The 22938-nt window shown below is 44.4% G+C and overlaps 1 protein-coding gene across 3 annotated transcripts in view; it reads left to right on the forward strand.

Moving 5' to 3' along the window:
• The first annotated feature begins 20817 nt into the window (after nucleotides 1-20817).
• LOC141101800 (myosin-11) overlaps nucleotides 20818-22938 on the forward strand; it is a 208667-nt gene continuing 206546 nt past the window's right edge. For all 3 annotated transcript variants that reach the window (XM_073591142.1, XM_073591143.1, XM_073591145.1), the window contains exon 1: nucleotides 20818-20964. The gene's annotated coding sequence lies outside the window, so the exon portion shown is untranslated. The remainder of the gene's footprint in view (nucleotides 20965-22938) is intronic.

Consider the following 22938-nt stretch of genomic DNA (forward strand, 5'->3'; position numbering starts at 1 on the left):
TTCACAAGTATACCACTGGAGGGAGCCAAATACCAGTTTATAGCATTGTCTACCATTTAACATTACATAGCAAAAATGCCAGTGCTACATACTCCCCCTGCTTTAAGTCTTTGGTATAGATAAGATATGCAAAATATTTGCTCTATTGCACATTTTTGCCTCTAGGCCATTGCACAATACCGACAGAGGAGCCTCCCACCAGTTCTCATGTGATGGGAGACTGTTCTGTGCACTCACAGTTGACAGATGTGTCAAGGGGTGAGATGGGGTTGTCCCTTTCTGAATTGACAGTAGAGGGACCAGGCACCTCAGAATTTCTTTTGCTGGTAACTTGGGTCACTTCAGAGTATTCACCCAGTGCATCGTAGGTTAGTCTTTTTGGTGGGCGGATGTCTCTTTTAACTCTCTGTCTTTTGGGTGTGGTCACCACTCTTGGGCAAGTATTATTCTCTCCCACTTCAGCCTCCTGCATTTCAATGCCAGTGGGGGACAAGTGCTCCTCAGAGTGTCCAGTCAGTGGCATGAATTCTGGGGCTTCTGGCCTAAGAGTCCCATTATCCCCTCTGCTTGTGTGAGGTGAAATGCCCACAGCAGCTCCTGGCGTTTCAGATGGTCACAGCCAGCTTATTTCCATTTCTTCCTCCTCATCATTTTCTGTTGCTAGGGGTCCAGACTGAGACCTAGTTGCTGGTCGAGGTATGGTAGTAGACGTAGATGGTAGTTCCTCCTGTGGAGTTATTCTGACTGCTTCTGTAAGAGGTAGGAGGTGGTTCCGATGCCAGGTCTTCAGTGGTCCCGTACTTCCCTCTGGCCTGATCTCATACACTGGCAGCCCTGGAAGTTGTCTGCATACAATATAAGGCTGTGACTTCCAGCGATCAGCCAGCTTATGTTTCCCCGGTATGCCCAGATTTCTTAATAAGACTCGGTCACCAGGTTGTAGATCCTGAATCCGCACTTTGAGGTCAAAGTTCCTCTTGTTTTTACTTCCTCTTGTGTCTGACGTTGCTCGAGCCTTGTCATATGCAGCCTTTAATCTTCTCCACAATCTGTCTACATACCCTCGATGAGAAGTCTCTGAGGTATGATCCAGAGAAGTTCCAAAAGCTAAATCTACCAGTAGTCTGACTTCTCGTCCAAACATCAGACGGTAGGGTGAATACCCTGTAGCATCACTTATGGTGCTATTGTAGGCTTGTAACATGGCGGTGATGTGTTTACTCCACTGTTGTTTTTGTTCAGAGGCCAAAGTCCCCAACATGTTGAGGAGAGTTTGATTAAACCTCTCTGGTTGAGGGTCTCCTTGTGGGTGGTAGGGAGTAGTCCTGGACTTCTGAATGCCTAGTAAATCCAACAGCCATCTAATAAGAGTACTCTCAAAGTCTCTTCCCTGGTCTGAGTGGATCCGTTGAGGTAAGCCATAGTGAATGAAGAACTTTTCCACTAGAGTCTTCGCCACTGTAGATGCCTGTTGATCCTTGTTAGGGAATGCCTGAGCGTAGTGGGTGAAGTGATCAGTGACTACTAAGATATTGCCTTGCCCACTCAGGTCAGATTCTAAACATAGAAAATCTATGAAAACTAGATCCATTGGCCCTTGACTCTCTAAATGGCCTATTGGGGCGGCCCGCTGGGGTAAGGTCTTCCTTTGTATACACCTGAGACAGGAATGACAGTAGCTCTCTACTTCAGTCCTCATGTAAGGCCAAAAGAACCTGTCCCTTACTAGTTGGAGAGTCCTTTCTGATCCCAGATGGCCATGGTGATCATGCAAGGCGATCAGCACTTTCTCTCTATGTTTTGTGCTTTTTAAAAGTAGATCAGGGTGTTGGTTCTCCAAGGCATTTAGTGCCAAGCTACAGAGAGGATCTTCCTGTTGGTCCCTCTGGAGGTCCTTCCGAGATAGCTTAGGCAGACACAATTTGAGTGACATCACAATATCAACTAGGCACCCCTGCAGCCGACACTCCGACTTCCTCAGCTCTGGCTCCACCTTTTACTTGTTGTTCCGCCCTTTCACAAAGGGCTCTTACTCCTTCAGGGGTAAGCTGGGTCCATCCTTCTCAGTGATCCTAGGAACAGTGGGGCCTTCTTGACAGTGCATCTGCGTCTCGGTTCCCAACTCCTGGTCGATATTTCAGGCTGAAGGTAAATGCCGAGAGGGCAGCCAACCATCTATGGCCAGTGGCGTCCAATTTTGCGTAGTGAGCAAGTACGTGAGAGGGTTATTGTCCTTCTTGATCATGAATTCAGCGCCATACAAATAGTCTTTTAACTTGTCCACCACAGCCCACTTCAAGGCCCGAAATTCAAGTTTGTGGGTAGGGTAATTCCTGTCAGCAGGTGCTAGACTTCGGCTCACATAAGCAATGGACCTTAAGTGCCCGTCATGTTCTTGGTAAAGCACTCCGCACAGCCCGTCTCGGCTGGCATCCACGTGCAGTTCGTATGGCCTGGTAGGGTCTGCATAAGCCAAGACCGGAGCAGTGGTAAGGCTCCACTTCAGCTGTCTGAAAATCTCTTCACATTGGAGAGTCCACTGTTCTTGGATAGACTCTTTCTTCTTCCTGGGTTCCTCTTTTGGTTTTCCAGGCTTGTCTGAGTCTAAACCAACTTCTTTTTGGTTCTTCAACAGCTCAGTGAGTGGGTGAGCTATTTTGGCAAAACCTTCTACGAACCTCCGGTAGTACGAACAGAACCCTAAGAATGATCTAAGCTCGGTCACATTAGTGGGTCTGGGCCAAGAGGTGACAGCTTCCAGCTTCTGGGGGTCTGTGGCCACTCCTTCTGCAGACACGATATGGCCTAGGTAGTTCACTGAGGGTTGATAGAATTGGCACTTTTCCATAGAGAGCTTCAGGCCTTCATCATGGGGTCTCTTCAGGACTTTCTCCAGGCATTCTTCGTGCTCTTCCAATGTTCGGCCAAACACGATGACATCATCCAAATATACCAGCACCTCAATCAAGTTCATGTCACCCACAGTCTTCTCCATCAATCTCTGGAAAGTTGCTGGGGCTCCAGACAGGTCTTTTGGCAAGCAATTGAATTCGAAGAATCCTACAGGGGTAATGAAAGCGGTCTTCTCCCTATCTTCGGGGTGAATGGGGATTTGGTAGTACCCATTTTTTAAATCCAGTACACTGAACCACTTCGCCCCTGACAGGCTCTGTAAGACATCTTCTATTCGGGGTGTGGTGTATTGGTCAGGAATGGTCCTTCGGTTCAGTGTCCTATAGTCAAAACACAACTGTAATGACCCATTCTTCTTCCTCACCACCACTATAGGGGAAGCATATGGACTCCGAGACTCTCGGATAATTCCTGTATTCTTCAGCTCAGCCAGCTGTTCCCGCAGGTCTTGTAGGGTGTGCCCCCCAAATATGTTTTTGTATATTGTAATAGACCTTGACCAGGTTTTTTGGGCTGGAGCACCCCTCCCCCTCCTCATTACCTCGTATTTAGTGGCCACCAGTGCATAGGATGTATCCCCTTCAGTTCTCCCACATAGAGGAGTTCAGCTCACATGGTTGAGACAAAGGATCTTCCATTCTATTACTAGAGTAGGACCCACTAATTCAGGGTACTTTGTCGCAGTAAGTGGGCTTAGCACTATAAGACCATATAGTGTGACCAAACCCCCGTAATTTTTGAATATGTTCAGGTGTTTTTAACTAGCCTTGCAGGAAATGTCATTCTTGAATGTGTGCGCTGTAAACTATTTTTCACTGTTTGTAGGTCTTATAGCAGTACCATCTTGAATTTAAACGCATTGTAGGGTGTGCCCCTCAAATATGTTTTTGTATATTGCAATAGACCTTGACCAGGTTTTTTGGGCTGGAGCACCCCTTCCCCTCCTCATTACCTCTTATTTAGTGGCCACCAGTGCATAGGATGTATCCCCTTCAGTTCTCCCACATAGAGTTGTTCAGCTCCCATGGTTGAGACAAAGGATCTTCCATTCTATTACTAGAGTAGGACCCACTAATTCGGGGTACTTTGTCGCAGTAAGTTGGCTTAACACTATATGACCATATAGTGTGACCAAACCCCCGTAATGTTTGAATATGTTCAGGTGTTTTTAACCAGCCTTGCAGGAAATGTCATTCTTGAGTGTGTGCGCTGTAAAATATTTTGTACTGTTTGTAGGTCTTATAGCAGCACCATCTTGAATTTAAACGCATTGTAGGGTGTGTCCCCCAAATATGTTTTTGTATATTGTAATAGACCTTGACCAGGTTTTTTGGACTGGAGAACCCCTCCCCCTCCTCATTACCTCTTATTTAGTGGCCACCAGTGCATAGGATTTATCCCCTTCAGTTCTCCCACTTAGAGGAGTTCAGCTCCCATGGTTGAGACAAACGATCTTCCATTCTATTACTAGAGTAGGACCCACTAATTCGGGGTACTTTGTCGCAGTAAGTGGGCTTAGCACTATATGACCATATAGTGTGACCAAACCCCCATAATTTTTGAATATGTTCAGGTGTTTTTAACTAGCCTTGCAGGAAATGTAATTCTTGAATGTGTGCGCTGTAAAATATTTTGTACTCAATCAAGTTCATATCGTCCACAGTCTTCTCCATCAATCTCTGGAAAGTTGCTGGGGCTCCAGCAGGCCTTGTGGCATGTGATTGAATTCGAAGAATCCTACAGGGGTAATGAAAGCGGTCTTCTCCCTATCTTCAGGGTGCATGGGGATTTGGTAGTACCCACTTTTTAAATCCAGCACACTGAACCACTTCGCCCCTGACAGTATTCGGGGTGTGGTGTATTGGTCAGGGATGGTCCCTCGGTTCAGTGTCCTATAGTCAAAACACAACCGTAATGACCCATTCTTCTTCCTCACCACCACTATAGGGGAAGCATACGGACTCCGAGACTCTCGGATAATTCCTGTATTCTTCAGCTCAGCCAGCTGTTCCCGCAGGTGTTCCAAGTCTCCCAGTGGAATCCGTCTGACCCTCTCTCAGAAGGGTTTATCTTCCTCCAATCGGATCTTGTGTTCAGCACTTTTTGCTAGCCCCACATCGAACTCACTTTTGGAAAAGGCAGTTTACAATCTCAAGAGCAGGGTTTTTGCTCTCTCCATCCAAGCAGGTGTAAGGGGAGTGTTTTTTGGGTAGAACTCCTCCATGGGAATCTCTCCCTCTTGTCCTTCCACGATACCACATGGTGATACTGGGGTTGCCTGATTCACCTGCCCCAGCAACACTCTGGCTGGCATCTTCACCGGTGAGGTTGTTGTGTTTCGGACACTGACTGAGACCCTCCCATGACTTCTCTGAAGCGCTTTGGTCGATATCACTTCTGGGGTTATTTCCAGTCCCTTGTCTGGGGCCTGGTTGTCTCCAACTCAATTTGATGGAAGCTTTTAGACAGACTACTTCATCCAGTTGCAGCACCTTCTCACTCCTGTCCAGGCACCAGATTTTTCCCACTCCTTCCGACGGGGCTTTCTGCTCATGTACTAGGTTCTGGTACACTTGGGCTAGCATAGGGTGTACACTCGTGGCAGAAGTGCTCTTTTCATGGACAAGCGGTGTCAAAAGTCTCCTGACCACGTCAGTATTGGTCCCAATGATGACGGAACTTCTATCACCCCCTCGGGAGCGAGGACACACCACTGCCAAGGTATCAAAGGTCTCGGCCATCCGTGCCACGCTCGGGTCGAAAGTGAGCTTAATGGGTAGGTAGCCATCATAAGGGAAATTCTGGGTCCCTAGGCCCCATATTTCTAACTCCTCCAGCTTGTGCAGTGGCAAGTGTTTGAGATGTTTTTCATAAAAGTCTCTGTAGAGGAGAGTTCCTGGAGCCCCAGTATCCAAAAGGGCTTTGGTGTAGATCCCTTCCACTTGGATGGGGACAATTGAAGAAGGTCCCACTAGCTTGGGAGGGAATCCATGGGGAGTTGCAGTCTTAGCCTGCTTGGTAGTTTGTACTTTTGCGCCTTGCTTCCATGGATTCTTACCCGGCTTCGGCATAACTGTGGCCCCAGGGACCTGGTATGTATGGGTTTGTTTGGAGTTGGCTGCTGTCATAGGGCGCCCAGTTGACTCCTTCACTGGGGCCCTCTGAAGTTTTCCGCCAGCTTTTGACGTTTTGTTTCAGGCTTGGCCGGGCTCAGACATACTTGATGGTAATGTCCAATTCCCCCGCAGTTGAAACAGATCTTTTGCTTCGCCGGTTTCTCCATCTGAGTTACTGCAGGGCTTATCGGGGTCTTAGGTAACGAGACTTTGTTTCCCTGTGGTTCTACCAGGTTGGCAGTCAACAGAACCATCATTTCCAACATCTCCTTCTGCATCTGAAGCAATTTCCCTAGTTCAGACTCGCGCGTTGGCAGATGCTGTGTAGGTAAGGACCACGACGTTTGGTCAGTGTTCACTGTCAGGACACTGGGTTCTCGAGTGCCCTGTAGAACGTCGGACTGGTGTCCTTTGGTTCTGGTTGTGCTGTTGGGCTGGATTCTCCTTTGTTTCTTGTCCCTTTCTATCTCCATCTTGGCTGCTTCACTAGTCTCTTCAATGAGCACCTCATCTGGAATGGAGGGATCGTCCAAGTACTGCCTTAACTGTAACTTGATATAGTCATTCCTCAGTCCCGTAGCCACGGACTGAGGAATGACTGGATCAGTTCAGCCCCAAAGTGTTCATCTGTGCCTTCTCTCTCCAACACAGACAATAAGCGGTCTTTTAATTCGATGGCTCTGAATAAGAAATTCTGGGGAGTCTCTTGACTACTCTGTGCCATATTTATTAGTTGATGATACAGTTCAGCAGCATCCTCCTCTTTTTAGTAGCTCTTTAGCATCCTCCTTAGTTGTACTAAAGTCAGTCCATTTTTCATTTTTAGCATGCCCCTGATACTCGGACCTGGACTAATGGCATTGATTACAGCCTCTACAATTTCGGATTCCAGATATCCTCTTTGGAGTCCCAGGTCAATCTGATGCAGGAGGTTTGTGTAGGACAGTTTGTCTTTCTGTTCCTTCTCCCCTATCTGACCGTCGATCTTGAAATCTTTTCTGATCGTCACCTCTGGCAAGTGGCTATTAGTGTGTCTCTGTATGACTGACACAGGTCTGCGTGTTGCCTGACCGTCACTCGGGTCTCTGCATGTGACGCTTAGCTCCTTAAGGTGTTTTGCGATCATACTGGAGGATTCCTGGAACCTCTCCTGTATATCGTTACACTGCTGTCTCAGGGCAGCCAGCTGTTGTTCTGACTGTGAACCTCTCTTATGAGCTTTGAGTGTTTCAGCAACAGCCCTCTTCTTCCTGTTAGGGGGCCCTCTGCCACCTTCCCTGGGGGTTGACTGGAAACTGACTTCCTGCATAGCTGGCTCCATTTGTCTTGAGCTGGGACAGCTTTCACCTGATCTGGCTGGATGTGTCAGGTAAAATTTGGTTTTGTCAGACAGCTTCACACTGGTGCCTTGGAAGTTTTCAGGAACTCTTTTTCTCCATTCTAAAAGTGCTTAAGTGTGAGAGGCCCCATAATCTGGTCTAACAGCGATCACCCAGGCCTTCCTATCTGAGAACAATGCCTTCACGACTTCTTTGACCCGTTCTTTCTCCCATTCTTCTCCTGGGAGTTCAATTGGCACGCTCACTTCTGAGCGAGCGCCTTCCGCTACGCACCACTGGACCACAGGGTGGGCTTGATTGCAGAGTAACAGAGATCCCAGGTGAGCCCCCACGTGTAGCACTGACCCCCGAAGGAGCTGCTGATATTTGATTGGGCCTGTACTCTGCTCTTCCACCCCCCAATAAATTGGCTCAACCCACTTGACACAGCTGTGAAACAGTGTTGGTGTGAAGCTAAACAACAAAGGACAATCCCACGATAACAATATATCAATAATGTACCTTTACCATTACCTGGGTATCCGCTGTTCCACCTGTAGAAGAATGAACAACACTTCACACCAATTGTAGTTAACCAGAATGTAATTTTACTGAGACTGGTATAAACGGTAATCACAATAACTGCATTGCCACACAAACGTAATATGACAATGTGATAAGTATTCATAAATTATTAATGTGTAAAGATTTCTTGGATGACCCCTGCAGGTGCGTCTCCAAGTGCAAAGTTATCAAACACAGCACAGTACAATTGCTCAAGAGCTTCCCCTGAGGTATGATACAGTCCTTTGTTACTGTAACTGAATACAAGGCCTTTCAGTGAAAGATGTAGTCTCTGGTCTTCTATCTTCTGCTAGCTATTATACTGCAGTGTTTGTAATCCAAGGGTTTAACAAGCAAAGAAGTAACATAAACTGATGATTGGAACTGTTCTTAATGTGTAACACACTTATAACTGCCTCCGGTATAGTTGTCTCTGAACAGTGTCAGTTCTCAGTGAAATATAGGCATTGAGACCTGCTTGAACTCAGTCTACTTGAATGAGACCCCTCTGCGGAACTGCAGGTCTCAGCAACACTGTGGTATGAGTCTAATGCCCCATACACACGGTCGGATTTTCCGATGGAAAATGTCCGATCGGAGCGTGTTGTTGGACATTCCGACCGTGTGTGGGCTCCATCGGACATTTTCCATCGGATTTTCCGACACACAAAGTTTGAGAGCAGGATATAAAATTTTCCGACAACAAAATCCGATCGCGTCAATTTCCGACCGTGTGTGGCCTGTTCCGACGCACAAAGTGCCACGCATGCTCAGAAGAAATTCCGACACGGAACAGCTCGGTCTGGTAAGCGTTCGCAATGGATACAGCACTTTCGTCACGCTGCAATGTTAAAAATGGTTTAATACAGCGCACTCTCTTCTTCTTTATAATGTGAGAAGAATTAAGTAGTTTTGCTGCTCATATTCACACACACTTCTCACAAACTTATTTCTTTTTTTTTATTGGGATTCCCTGAATATATTGTTATTTGTCACATCTGACATAAATATATATATATATTTTTTTTATTTAAAGCCATTTTTCTTTTAGATTTTATGTTTGTATTTTTTCAAAGGCTGATCTATGTTTAATGTTATTTTTAGTTTTACTCCAGAATATTTTTGTGTGTGTTTTGTGTGTCAAGTTACCACAACACCATTGATATCTTTTATTATTTAATCTCAAGGAGATGGTTTGGTGTTGGTGTCCCTTGTTAATTTCACATTGTATTTTTGAAATGTACCTGAATCCTCACCAACAAACTGTCCTTTTTGAAGTAAAACACACATAGGCAAGTATAATTCAAACCAAAATTCCTTTATTAAGGGCTCAGAACCAAACAAAAAGGGAGGCAACACTGGATAAACAGCAGAAATTAGCGAAGCCTGGGACCCCCAGGGCAGACATCAATTCTTGAACATCAAAATTGGTGGCCTGAGGAGTCCATATGTAAGGGAGGGCAGTCTGGTCCAGAAGTCCCAGAGATCTGGAAAGCAGCAGATGACATCTGTGTCCCCAGGCTGTGGTACCACAAGAGGCTGCATCTTTTGGCCGACCAGACTGAACCCAGGGTCCTCACTTTCTGGTCTTCCTTCCACGCTTCATTCCTGGCTGTGGCTCTGCTGTTGGAGATGTGGCAGGAGGAGGAGTAGGACCTGGAGGAGGAGGAGGACTAGGAGGACCTGGAGGAGAAGGAAGAGGAGGACCTGCAGGAGGAGGAGGAGAACCATGTGTGAGTACACAAAGGTATGTTTTAGATGTAATTTGGGCCCTCAACCCTTTATTGAGGGCCTCCAACATTAAGGACTCACACATGAGTTGTTGTCCCTCCTCCATCCTCTGAATTTTACAGGCAATGATGGCAGCGAAGTCATCCTCCACGGTGTGTGGTGCTCCCAGGGCCTCTGTAGCCATCCAAAAGAGGCCTATGGCAGCCTCCTCTAGGGCACTCCTCCTCCTGCCACTTTCTCTTTCCAGGTGTAGGGGAGGGACCTGCAGATCAGGCAGCCTGCTCAGCCCGGCCACCTCCTGGCTGAGACTTCCCTGTGTATGAAAAAGGGACATGGTTTTAGTTTTTGCATCATCAATCACAATCATAAATTAGTACTCCAAACTAACATCTAGTTAACATCATTGATTGGACAACCAGCAATATTTAGAGGAATGCTATACCTGGCTCAATCTGGGCTCCTCCACATGTTGCTGCCTGGAAGGCCCAGGTTGGGCGTCAGAAGCCTCAGCTGGGGGGGAAGGAAGCGTGGAAGGAAGACTGGAGAGTGATGACCTGGGTTCAGTCTGGCCTGCCAGAAAATTCAGCCTGTCATAGTACCACATCCTGGGGACATAGATGTCATCTGCTGCTCCGGATCTCTGCGATTCCTGGACTTTCTGGCGCTCCCTTACATATGTGCTCCTCAGGCCACCAATTAGGATCTTCAAATATGTGATGTCTGCCGTGGGGATCACCTGCTTCATAATTTCCAACAATTGATCCAGTGCTGCCTTCCTCTTTGTTTGGTTCCTATAATGTGGGTGGTTGATCTCCCACAGACAAGGCAGCTCCCTGAACATGTCAATGAATATTGCCATGAAGTCATTATCTTGAAAGATATCCATTTTCACTGCAAGACACAACACAAGACAAACCCTAATGTCAAATCTTGATACAATATAGGCCTCAAGCAGTATAGGCACAAGTATGTCTCTTACCTTCGTTCTTACGATCGGCGCCTCCAATGCTCCTTCCTCCGCTTACAGATCGTACGTAATACGCACGTGTGGTACGCTTTATACACACTGCGCATGCGTGTAACTCCGCCCGCCCCTGACGTTCTTTCTAGTCTATTCCCCGCCCCTTTTTGTTCTGCGCAGTGGGGGAAGAGCACATGGCGGATACACAGCAGGTGCGTGCTAATTACAGGAACGAGGAGAAGGAGGAGGAAAGCCCGGATCCGGACACGTCCCGATCCAGAAGGAGAAGATTTAAGGCCACAAATATGTCCTTTGGGGAGATGTTGGAGATGGTGGACATCCTGAAGAAGGCCGACTATGATGGAAAGTATGGACCTTACCCCAACCCCAATATCAGAAAGGCCAAGATCATTGCGAAAGAGGTCAAAAGTCTGCACCGGAATTTCGGGGTATGACGATCGAAAGATCAGCTCAGGAAGCGGTGGTCGCACCTGAAATTAAGAGAGCCCGAGCAGTACAGAAAGATCCGGAGAGTGCTGCAAAAAAGTAAGTAGTTGTGCTGTGTTCCTATTCTTTTTGTCTTTATTACGTTCGTGCTGCTCCATATGCTTTTCTTAATTGTTGTACAGTTTAAAATGGCAATTTTAATGTTCATGGGCCCATTATTCGTTTGTATCAAACATTTTTATTTCGGCCTCTAAAACACCATTGTTTAGGCCATATGCATTTTCCTACATTTTTTAGGGCCTACTTGTATGAAAAATATTTTGTTGTGTAGATGGCTTTGTTACTAGAATGAAATGCAAACTAGATTCTGTGTAAGGAGAGGACACTGAGCAGCTGTTTTCACATCTGGACACTGGAGCACTAGTGTGGGACACAAGAACACCATTTTTACTAGGGGGGACACACAGGTGCTCCAGTGTATACTATAGGGGGGGCTCCATCTGTGAAGCTTGTACAAAACAGGTAAAGTATTGCAGCTTGACAAAGGACACTAAAAAAGCTACATCTTGTAACTCTGCTAAAATTGGCAATTGTACCCCACTTCCAAGCAATGTTTCCTATTTATAGTTCTGCCATCAAATATCTGTGTGCTAATTATACCATTTTTGTTTTACATAGGGGAGAAAAGACTCGGAGGACACCCCTCATCCGAGGAGACCAGAGACCCCCCACCTCTGGAAGAAAGGGAAATACCCCAAACACAAGCTGAGCAGAAGGAGGAAGAAGATGTGGTGGAAATTGGCACCACAACAGGTGAGTGTCTGCGACCACAGACTCAGGTAAGAGATGGATGCTGGCAGATTTTTGATACCTGTTTTTGTTTGGTTTCTCTCTTTTTAGGTGATCGTGATGTTATGGATCGAGATCCTTTCACATCAGAAAGTGCCCAGATCCTGATCGGGGAGATCATGGGGTGTAATTTAGAATTGGAAAACCTCAAGAAAAAAATCAATGATGTTATTCAAAAAAATAATAACATCATTGATGTTTTGGGGTGAATTTAAAACCCCACAAAATCACTTTCTTTTTTTGTGTGCTACAATCTTAAATGTTTTTGAGCGATGTTTCGAAAAGCCAAATTTGGAGGATGCACACATGTGCTATCTGCCATCACGGGAGATCAATGGACGCGTTCCTCAATAATAAAGTAGCGGTTAGGAAGGGGTTGCTCCCACAAAACACGTCCCTTGATCCCCCGTGATGGCAGCTAGCACATGTTGACATTCGTAAATTGGTGTGCATCTTCCAAATTTGGATTTTCAAGGGGTGACTTCACCCCATCTGAACGCAATATCAAATACAGTTCCTAAATAATCATGTCTGATATTGCCTTCAAGTTTTACCATATGTGAACTTTGTAAGTTCAAGATTTTTGTCTTTCTTGTTGGTTTTACACAGGCCTGTTTTATCGTAAATGGACATTTCTATTTTTGATAATACCACCCCAAAAATTGTTATACAACAAACATGTTGGTTTGTTTTAAAAACCTTTTCTAAATGCACATGTGATTGTGCAGGTATTAAAAAGTTTGTTAATCAAGAATGTGTGGATTATTGTCTCAACGCTACAACACTTTTGTGGTGATGTAAATGCTGTTTTCTGTGAAAATGGGGGTTATTTCCTAAGGGCAAATCCTCTTTGCACTACAAGTGCAGTTTCAGTGCAGTTTCAAGTGCACTTGTAGTATAAAAAGTGTCTACGCCTTTAGTAAATAACACCCAACAGTGCTTTGTATAAGGTTACACAATCACGCCATTTTCAGGACTCCCCACATTGCTGTCAGGGTCAGCTAAAACCAACACAAGCAGTAACTCTCACCAAAGATTAGGTTTTTTTTTTTATTTGATAAATGCTTCACAAATTGTCTGGCATATTGATGGCCCCCCTACCCGCAAAGAACTCAAGGTATCTTAACCGGACATCACGGGCACTCAGGGAGGGCAAGCCAGGACGGCCACTTTAAGCGCCGTCAGGGTTGTATCATGTAGAATTCTGGCCTCAGGCCCAACTGAGCCAGCATAGTTGGCAGAATGTTGGCGTAAAAAGTTATGTAGAACACAGCACGCCAGGATTAGATGATTAAGTTTATACTCCGCCATATGGATGGGTGTCAGAAATAGGCGGAACTGGCTGGCCATGATTCCAAATGTGTTCTCCACCACTCTTCTGGCTCTGGCCAGCCGGTAATTAAAAACCCTCTGTTCCGGGGTGAGGGTCCTCATCGGGAATGGCCGCATAAGATGGTCCCCCAGCGCAAATGCTTCATCCACAATGAAGACGAATGGGAGTCCTTCCACATTGTCCTCTGTAGGTGGCAAGTCCAAGCTGCCATTCTGGAGACGCCTGTAGAACTCCGTCTGGGCAATGACTCCACCATCGGACATCCGGCCATTCTTCCCCACGTCCACATACAAGAAGTGGTAATTAGCCGACACCACCGCCAACATCACAATACTATTAAACCCCTTATATTTGAAATAGTACGACCCCGAGTTGGGTGGTGGGACGATGTGGACATGTTTCCCATCAATTGCCCCTCCGCAGTTAGGAAAGTCCCCCCGCTGGGCAAAGTGGGAGGCCACAGTCTGCCATTCCTGTGGCGTGGAAGGAAACTGTTGAGGAAAACAAAAATAAATTACTATTTTTGCACATAAACATGGCAAGCAGATTAGGCACAAACATTCTTGGACAACCTCCAGATAGCATTTATTAAGGGGAAATTAACGCCAAAGTATAAGGTACACCTATCATATTCCCCCCCCCCCCCCCATGGGCCATTCCTAACATTATAGGGGGGGGTCTTGGACAGGTAACCCTCTTCACTTCATTGAGAGATGAATGCCTAAATACAGGGTATTACTTGGAACAGCCCCTCCTTAGTTTCACTATTGGCAGCCCACTGGACAGGTAAGAAGTGTCATAATACAAAGATATAAATACACACTGTACACATTTGAGGACATTTGGACATTCTGCTATTACCTATCAAGATAATAATAGAATACAAAAACTTTAAACAGTACCATTGGAAAGTATACAGGCAGGCCCTTGCACTACATGCTTTGGGGAATTCATCCATAAATCTGACCAGTAAAGAGATGGGTATAGTGTGTATGGGTTTGGCAAAGTCAGCAGATAGATGATTGAGGATAGATAGAGAATTGGGATCAGCTGACTTAGCAGTTGGGGGGAGGGAGGGTTTAGAAAAATGATTTGGGGACACTACAAAAAAAAGCCTCTGGCACTCTGCCTGAATTTAAAGCACAAATCACATTTCTAAACATTTTAGGGGGTGTTTGGGGTAAAGCACTACTATGGAGCTGATAAATACATTGTTAAGTGACTACATGACGTGAATATAGGGGCAGGAGAGCATGTTGGGGAGGTAAGTGAAGGCAGATATGTATGAAGGACATAAAAATCCAGCATGCATGAGGACAAAGGGGACATTCACAGCATATTACAATCATGGTAATTAGGGAATGAGGAAAGAAATACAATATCTTAGCAAACATTAAATACAATAAAATGTGATATTAAAGGATAAAAATCTTACCTTCATATACACCTTCTGCAGGACCTGGATGATGGCAGAACAGGTCTCTGGGATGATGATCCCCAGAGCCTGGGGGGAGATGCCTGTTGAGAACTTGAGGTCCTGCAGGCTTCTCCCTGTCGCCAAGTACCGCAGGGTAGCGACCAGCCTCTGCTCCGGAGTGATGGCTTGCCTCATGCAGGTATCCTGCCTGCTGATATAGGGGGTCAGCGAAGCCAACAAACGGTGAAATACGGGGTCCGTCATCCGGAGAAAGTTCCTGAAATCATCAGGATTATTCTCACGGATTTCACGGAGCAAAGGCATATGAGAGAACTGGTCATGCTGAAGCAACCAATTCTTGGTCCATGAACTCCTCCCCACCCTGTTCATGGACTGTACTTGTGTCAAGGTCAGGACCCCAACACCAAGCCCCCGCACAGCACGAACTGTACGAGGAGTACGTATACGAAACATGGCTAGAAAACGGTCGGCTGCTCAGAACGAAGTAACAGAACGCACTGAAGAACAACAAGGCCTGTGAAGAGCGACCTGAAAAACAGTAACGAACGAACAAGAACACAATGACTAATTAAAGTCACGCGGAACTTGTTTGCACGCACTGAAGAGCAGATACAAACCCACAAGCACAAACTGAACCGCAGAAAACGATCTGAAAGCCACGAGACTGAAAAAGCTTGAATCGTCTCTCACCAAACCTTTACTAACACGATATTAGCAAAAGGAGCCCAAAGGGTGCCGCGCTTGGTTCTGAACTGGCCTTTTCTAGTCTCGTCGTACGTGGTTGACGTCACCGCGTTGTTGGCGATCGGAAATTCCGACAAGTTTGTGCGATCGTGTGTACGCAAAACAAGTTTGAGCCAACATCCGTCGGAAAAAATCCTAGGATTTTGTTGTCGGAATGTCCGAACAAAGTCCAACCATGTGTACGGGGCACAAGTGTGTAAAGGGCGTTAAAGAACTTTGGACAACAGTCCTCTCACCACACCAGGCCTGGAAAGTTGGAAACCTCCGCTCCGGTTGACTCAGTCCCGCTGCCAGCCAGCTCCATCACGCTGCTCCGCTCCGCAAGATGACCGGGACCCTCAATTGGCTCCATCAGGTGTCTCTGGATCCTTCCCGATCCAATCACACTGCTTCTCCAGCACACTGGGGTAGAGCAGAGTCCGTAGCTTGCTCTGCGAGATGCAGGCCGCGCTCTCTGGAACACCTCCTCACAGATCCTTGCAGGCAGGCCGTGCATCCAGAAGAGAAAGAAAATGGCCGTACTGGGCCTTTTATTACCTACCCAGCATGCAGTTCAGTCACTCAGTGTTCATGGGTAGGTGAGTGAGCATTGTGGGTAGGTGAGTGCGTTTTATTAAAGCCATTAAATCACTTCCTGTATAGCTATTATATAAAAAATAAACAGGTCTATTCACAAGTATACCAATGGAGGAAGCCAAATACCAGTTTATAGCATTGTCTACCATTTAACATTACATAGCAAATGTAATATATATATATATATATACACAGCACCCGACCCGAAAAAAGTTGAGAAACACTGGTCTGAGAAAAGAAACTCCATTACACAGTCTGTCTCCTCATTTATCCATGAAGAAAATAAAGTGAATTCTCTCCTATCTCATTTTGTCATCCCTATTAAACTTGTAGCGCACCCCCTTAGGAGCCGCAGATGAACTGGGATCCCCCACCCTGCACAGCCAAGCACAGTGAATTTTCACAGGCACTTCAGAGACAAAGCACAGTCCGTGACTTTGTTTTTTGTGGTTTATTGAAGGTAATAACTTGAATGGGCATGGGAAATTATGGGATGCCCACTTGACTTCAGCAACAACACTTTAACAACATCTTCAGGGACATCTTCCTATGAACAGTCTATATACAGCCAGTCCTTGACAATCCTCCTACGCTTTACTTGCAGAACTCCAGCTAGATCACTGTAGTGTAAATGAATCTGACAGACACAGTCAGATTTAGCAATGGCCTTTTTTGCAGGCAGGAACTCAAAGCCCCTTGTTGTGTAGCAGTACTCAGTGATCAGCTTGCACTCTTCCTCCTGTGGCTACTGCTCACAGCTCCACCTCTTCAGGCACTGCCAACCCACCTGGCTGCAGCTAGCTGTCCAGGCTGACTTTCCTCCACAGTCCTCCAGACTGTCCCTTTCACCAGCCCACCCAGCTGACTCTGCAGGGGATCTCCCAGGGAAGGCATGACTTGGCACAATGTTGTCTTCAGGGAGTACTGGCTACGTATGGCATTCTCCCCCCTTTTAAGTCCCCAGTAGTGCTGCTTTACTCTCACTGTCCTCCACTTGCTCCTGTGCCTCCAGGAAGAGCTTCCTACAAAGGGGTGTGGCAGGATCCACCCCCCCGACTAAGAGGTACCCCAATGCGCCACCAACAGCCTTCACAGCACTAAATCTCCATCTTCCACCCGACTGCCCCTGCTAGCATGGCTCATGCCTATTTATGAGGTGAGCCTGCCAGCTCTTTACTGAGGATTGGCTGAGGCCCTCATAAATATTCCAAACAGACCCTCTTAACCTCCACCACTAGCCCTAAAAATTTCTACAACCTTCCAGACCAGGGGGAGGCACCAGAGGAGCTGTTAGGATGAGTCATCCAGCCCTGACTCATTTAACCCCCGACCCAGATTCACAGCTCAGGCTTAGCCCTGAGCTAAATAGATTTACCTACATTAACATACCTACACTAACACCTAGCACACACTAGAGGGTGCTACACTCACCCCTCTAAAAAGCAGCCGTGTCCCCATCGGCTGGGTAAAACACTCCTGAGCCCAGCAAAAATAAATAGGGTATCCCATAAAAAAGAAAGGAGGGAAAAAGGGAAACATCTTGGAAGGGGCTATGTACAAATAAGTTAGTGGTATCAAAAATATACACATCTTGTCAAAGAAACATATATACATCATATATATACTGTACATCCTAACTGCAGGTCCCTGTAGCCAACATAATAGGTACAGTATAAGGCATATACTTCAGCTTGAGCACCTCACCCTAGAGGGAAGCTTTCCTGGCAAACTGCAGAAACTCAAAGTCCATCACAAAGCAGGAGGGACAGCCGTTCACAACGATACCTGCAGAACAGAACACATTCCTATCACTAACTTACTATCTACCTGTACATTCTGCCAGCAGGGGGTTATAAGCCTTGACGTCATCACCGGGCGCCACGCTGTGCTTGCTCCCCAAGCCTCGTTTTGGTTCTTTACACGTCTGGCCGTGTCCTATCCCCGAGGCTTCACCATCTAATGTAGAGCAGCAGCACGGCTGACCGGCGGCTCTGGCGTCCCACCTTCCCCCTTTTGGAACCCTTATCTCTGCACTCTGGATACCATCAGGCTCCTAGTATAGCAGGATTTGTATCAGACTGTCAGCTGCAAGAGACTGCACCCTGCTGCACCATCTCATCCTTTCTCCTCTGGATTTGACATGGAATCAGCCCTGCAGGAACAGCTGTGACCTGTAGTTCCTCTGCATCTCTTCAGCCAAGCCTACAGACTGGAATGCAACTCTTCTAACTTTAATGTGAGTGGATATTGCTGTTTCAATAAAATGTTTTATGATACATACTGAGAGGCGCCCCTCTCCTTGTTGTTGTTATAGCTCGCTGGACCCCGCTTTTGGCTCCTTGGGTGGCTGCCCTGACTGACCTCTGCTACATGTTCCCCAGTATGCATGCATGAACTTATACATGCATTCTATTAACTAATTTTCAGCTTTTGGACTAATCGGTTTCTCATTAAGGTAACTGTGCTTTGCACCTTTTTACTTGTTTTATCCCTTAAAGCGGATGCACTTCTTCCGGTATGCGGGCAGCTGGCATTCCACAACTGTGGGGGGCACTGCTTCTAATTTTGACTGTCCTATCATCCTGGACCACAAACTTTCCTCACTGTGCTATATTTTCTGCTGCACCATTGGCATGGTTATATCTTATTAGTCCTCTCCACAAAATTATCAGAAATGTGTGCTTAAAGTAGAACTATAGGCAACACTTTTTTCATTTTGTTATAGCCCCTGTCAGTTTATTTTTTACCATCCCTGTCCCATTGCAGAGATTTCCCTTCACTTCCTGCCCCATAGCCAAACAGAAAGTGAGAGGAAATCTATAAGGTAATCCATTGCCTCCCCCCTGGCCCTCAGAACTAGTGTCCCCACTTGAAAATTTCAGGGCAGGTCTTAAACAGCAAGGGGTGTGGCTTTGACAGGAAGGGGTGGGTCATATTTAAATTAGGTGGTACACAAGTTTAGGAAGAAACACAGAACCCCTGACACTTCACCCCTTTGTTACACAAGACCTCCCTGCCATATCAGCCCATCATCCTGAACCTTTTGTACTGCACACCCTAACACCTAGTACACTTTTTACTAAAACCTCCTGACACTTCATGCCACTACCCCACAGCACCACTGATACTGTATCCCCACTGTTACTCCCCCCCCCCCCCCCCCCACCTGCCATTGCACACACCTGTCACTGCTCACACATATGTCATTTGAAAGCCTAGCTTCTATGTGGGACAGGGCAAACCCCTTCCCCCTGCAGCCGTCCAATAGCATAGCTTTCAAGAACAGCTGCTTGATAACAGTCACTTGTCTCCAATTGCTTTCTTAGACAAGTGGTTGCAAGAAGAATGCAGGAGGGGACACATCAGCCTCCTTTTCAGAGCAGTGAAAACAATTTAAGTGAGAGTTCTTCTTAAAGTAGAAGCAACTGTATTCAGTTTTTAAAAAAGGGCCACAAATGGAAAAAATACTGTTTTTGGATGGGGTTACATACATGTAATTATATTCCTTTTTTTATTTTAAATGCTTTATTTTTATTTTTTTTTCTGAGTTTCCTGCATTCCAAGCTGATAATACAGCAAGCAGTGAATTAAATAGTTACCATTTTTCAGGGTGGCTTAATTCTTAAAAAGTTGTTGCCACTGCTCAGGAACCCCTGGCATTGGTAAAGCCTGTCCCAAACTCTTTCACACCTTTGCTGGACAGCTTGGTCTATATATAAATGCACAGAACAAATCTGCATGAAAGTATGTAGAAAAAATGAATAAATAAATGTACTGCTTATCAACATCACATGTACAGTATTAAAGACAAACAGTGATTAAAAGACATATTCTTGTGATAGTGGTCCTTTAAACACTGCAGTAGTTAAAAGCAAGGGCTTTCCTTGTTTATGCTCTATATGTTCAAAGGATTCCTCTTTCTTATTCACTCTTGTCTGATTGTACATCAGCATTCTCTCCCTTCCTCTTAGTCCTACCCTGAGAACAGCCAGCCCCTAACATAGAAGAATAAAGTGCAGAACGGGTGTCCGTCTCCTTATTTGGGCAGATGGAGTCATATCTTGACATTGTTTTTTCCCTTTCTCAGGAACATGCATGGGAAGCCCCCAGCTACAAGCTGTGTGACTGGGAATCATCTGCTCCCCACAAGGGAGTAGGATCTCAGCACCATTCCAGATGTAGAGGTTAGATGTTAGATACTGTAAAATCACATTTACCAGGAATAAAAAACATACAACTGTGGTAGGCAATTTCTCTAGAACTACAAATCCCAGCAATCTGCCTAAACGCATAGCAGCTAGAGATTGCATAGTTTAACTAGGTTGCATAAGCTGCAGCTAACCATATTGTTATCCTAATTCATTTATATTTGTAAAAAATAAGCACAAGGAATAATAATGATATTCTATTTTCTCCAACCAATAGCATGCTCCAGTTTTGTTTCACATTTCCTTTAGGAGGTGTTAAGGTAAGGGTTAGGGTTACATTTCTTTGTGCTGCAATACTTTGCAGATTGCTTCTTGTCTTAATAGATGCTGAAAATGTAAAAATAATAATTAGTATTACACAATATCGATCTCAGTTTAATGCTTAATTTTTAAACATATATGCTCTGTAAATACCAGCTATTATTTTTATTCAGTAGCTGAAACTAGGAAATTAATTGATGTAAATGAACAAAGTATTTTTTTATTTAAATAAGTTTGATGCTGCATATATGTGCAACGTATTTCACTATTAGCTAAAGGGTTACTGCCTAATCTTGTACTAGGTGCTTCGTTCAGTCTGCACCTACAATACATGAATTCTCAGCCCCTCCTTCCAGCTGTTCTCCATCCCTCCCACTGTGGAGATGGCTTCGTCTATATAGAGGGACTGGAAACTGAAGGGGAATTTGGACTGTCCCAGCTGTGAGCTGTACAGGTTCCAGTCTCTGCCTTCAATTCAACCTCTGCTCAAGTAATTGGATATCTGTAAGTAGTCACTTGAAACATTTTATCAGTTGCCAGACAGAGGGAATATACATATATATATATATATATATATATATATATATATATATATATATATATATATATATATATATAATTTTTTTTTTATTCTGGCAACATCAACATTATATATATATATATATATATATATATATATATATATATATATATATATATATATATATATATATATTTATTTCTTTTTATATTTTTTATATATATTTATTGTTTCTGTAATAATACTTAAAAATGTAGAAAGAGAATTATGATTTGGTGCTTCAGGTGTAGGTCAGCAAGGTGAAAAATTAAAAACACTATAACTAGTTAATGTTAATCATGTAAACAACATTAGGCAGTGCTAGTAAATTTTAATTGTGGAGTCATTTCATTTACTGTATATTTACGCAGGTGAACTGCATTTATGATGCCAAATAGGTAGGGGTGTGTATTTGCTGACAAAGAAAATTGTGAAGGATGTATGCTACTTGATGATATACATTTTCATTTTACTAAACCATAGTTTAATTGCAAAGCAAATGGAACATCACCCTTTTGCTTTTCAAAGCATTCTGTTAACCTTTTCAGAGCCAAAAGCTTTGCATGACTTATTTAAACATCTCTACATGGTTTATATTTGTCAACCAGAAGAGTAAACATGTGTGTGAAGGTATTTGGCATAGCTGATGATTTAAGTCCTTGTCGGAAGTTTTGATTGTGTATTGCACTTTCTTCACATTTTCCCTAAAAGGTATTTGTTATGAATTAGTTCTAGTGTCTTAAGGGTAACATGACCTTATATGGTGCCAGGCACCAATATCAGCAGAGGAGCACATTAGGCATCTTGTTCTTGGCGTCATTTCTAAAATTTCCCAAATACGTTTATAGACTTATTTCACATACTAAATCAAGTCTGATTAAACAAAAACATGCAGATCTGATGTAGTTCTGTTGCAAAGCTGATCTAATTCATGTATTCGCATACATCAGATATAGTTTGTATCTAAACATTAAAATAATTCAAAGTCAAAAATAGAATGAGCATACATTTTCTGAGAATCTTGGCCTGATTATCAATACATCTTGGCAGAGGTTTTGCAAACATGAGGAGATGTAATGTACAGGCACACAATATAAAGTTTTACCAATGACATTAATTAAATCTAACTTGGAACCTGGAATTTTTTCAGTTAAGGGGCCTCTACCCTAGCAATGCTGCTTATATTGCTCAATGAACCCTAAAAACAACAAGTGAGAGGCCAGCACAATCTTTTTTGGTTACCAGAATGTAGCTGCCAACAATTAATGCTTTAAACATAGCATACATTATATGTTGCACTGTGGTAAGCCACCAAAAGAATACCCGTTTATAATGACAATAAAATGATATTTCTGGTACAATGGCAAAATTAATTCAACTTAATTCAAGTGTTTTTTCTTTTTACACTTTTTACACTTATGACTTAAATAAGTCAAGACATAGGGGCTTATTAGGACTAATGAAGGATAAATAAAGGTTAGGGGGTGTAAATAGAAACTTTTTTTAAGTAAAAAAATTACATATATTTTTTCGATTGTAAGGTTGCTACACTTACATTTAGGGATGAGGCTTGGGTTTGCTGCTACCATTGGTTCAAGACGAATCCTGCAGGTAGGCGATTCTGAGTCTCGGTAGATTCATGTGCAGATTTGCCTGGGAAATTTTTTTTTTCTTTTTTTACCATAATGCAGTGCATAGCCTTTAAACTATGGCCAGCAGGCTTAGAAAGTAGTAAAAGCTTAGGGAAAGATGCCAAACTGCATAGGGGGAAATTATCATTTGTTAGGTAAAATAAAAGAGACAACAAAGCGGCAATCATCATGATTTGCTAGCTCATTGGGCTACCAACCGCTTTGCTGGTTGCTAGCTAATTGGGCTACCAACCACTTTGCTGTCTCTTTTGGCTGCTGTCCTAGCAA

The sequence above is a fragment of the Aquarana catesbeiana genome, linkage group LG06 (genome assembly GCF_042186555.1).
Source record: "Aquarana catesbeiana isolate 2022-GZ linkage group LG06, ASM4218655v1, whole genome shotgun sequence".
NCBI lineage: Eukaryota > Metazoa > Chordata > Amphibia > Anura > Ranidae > Aquarana > Aquarana catesbeiana.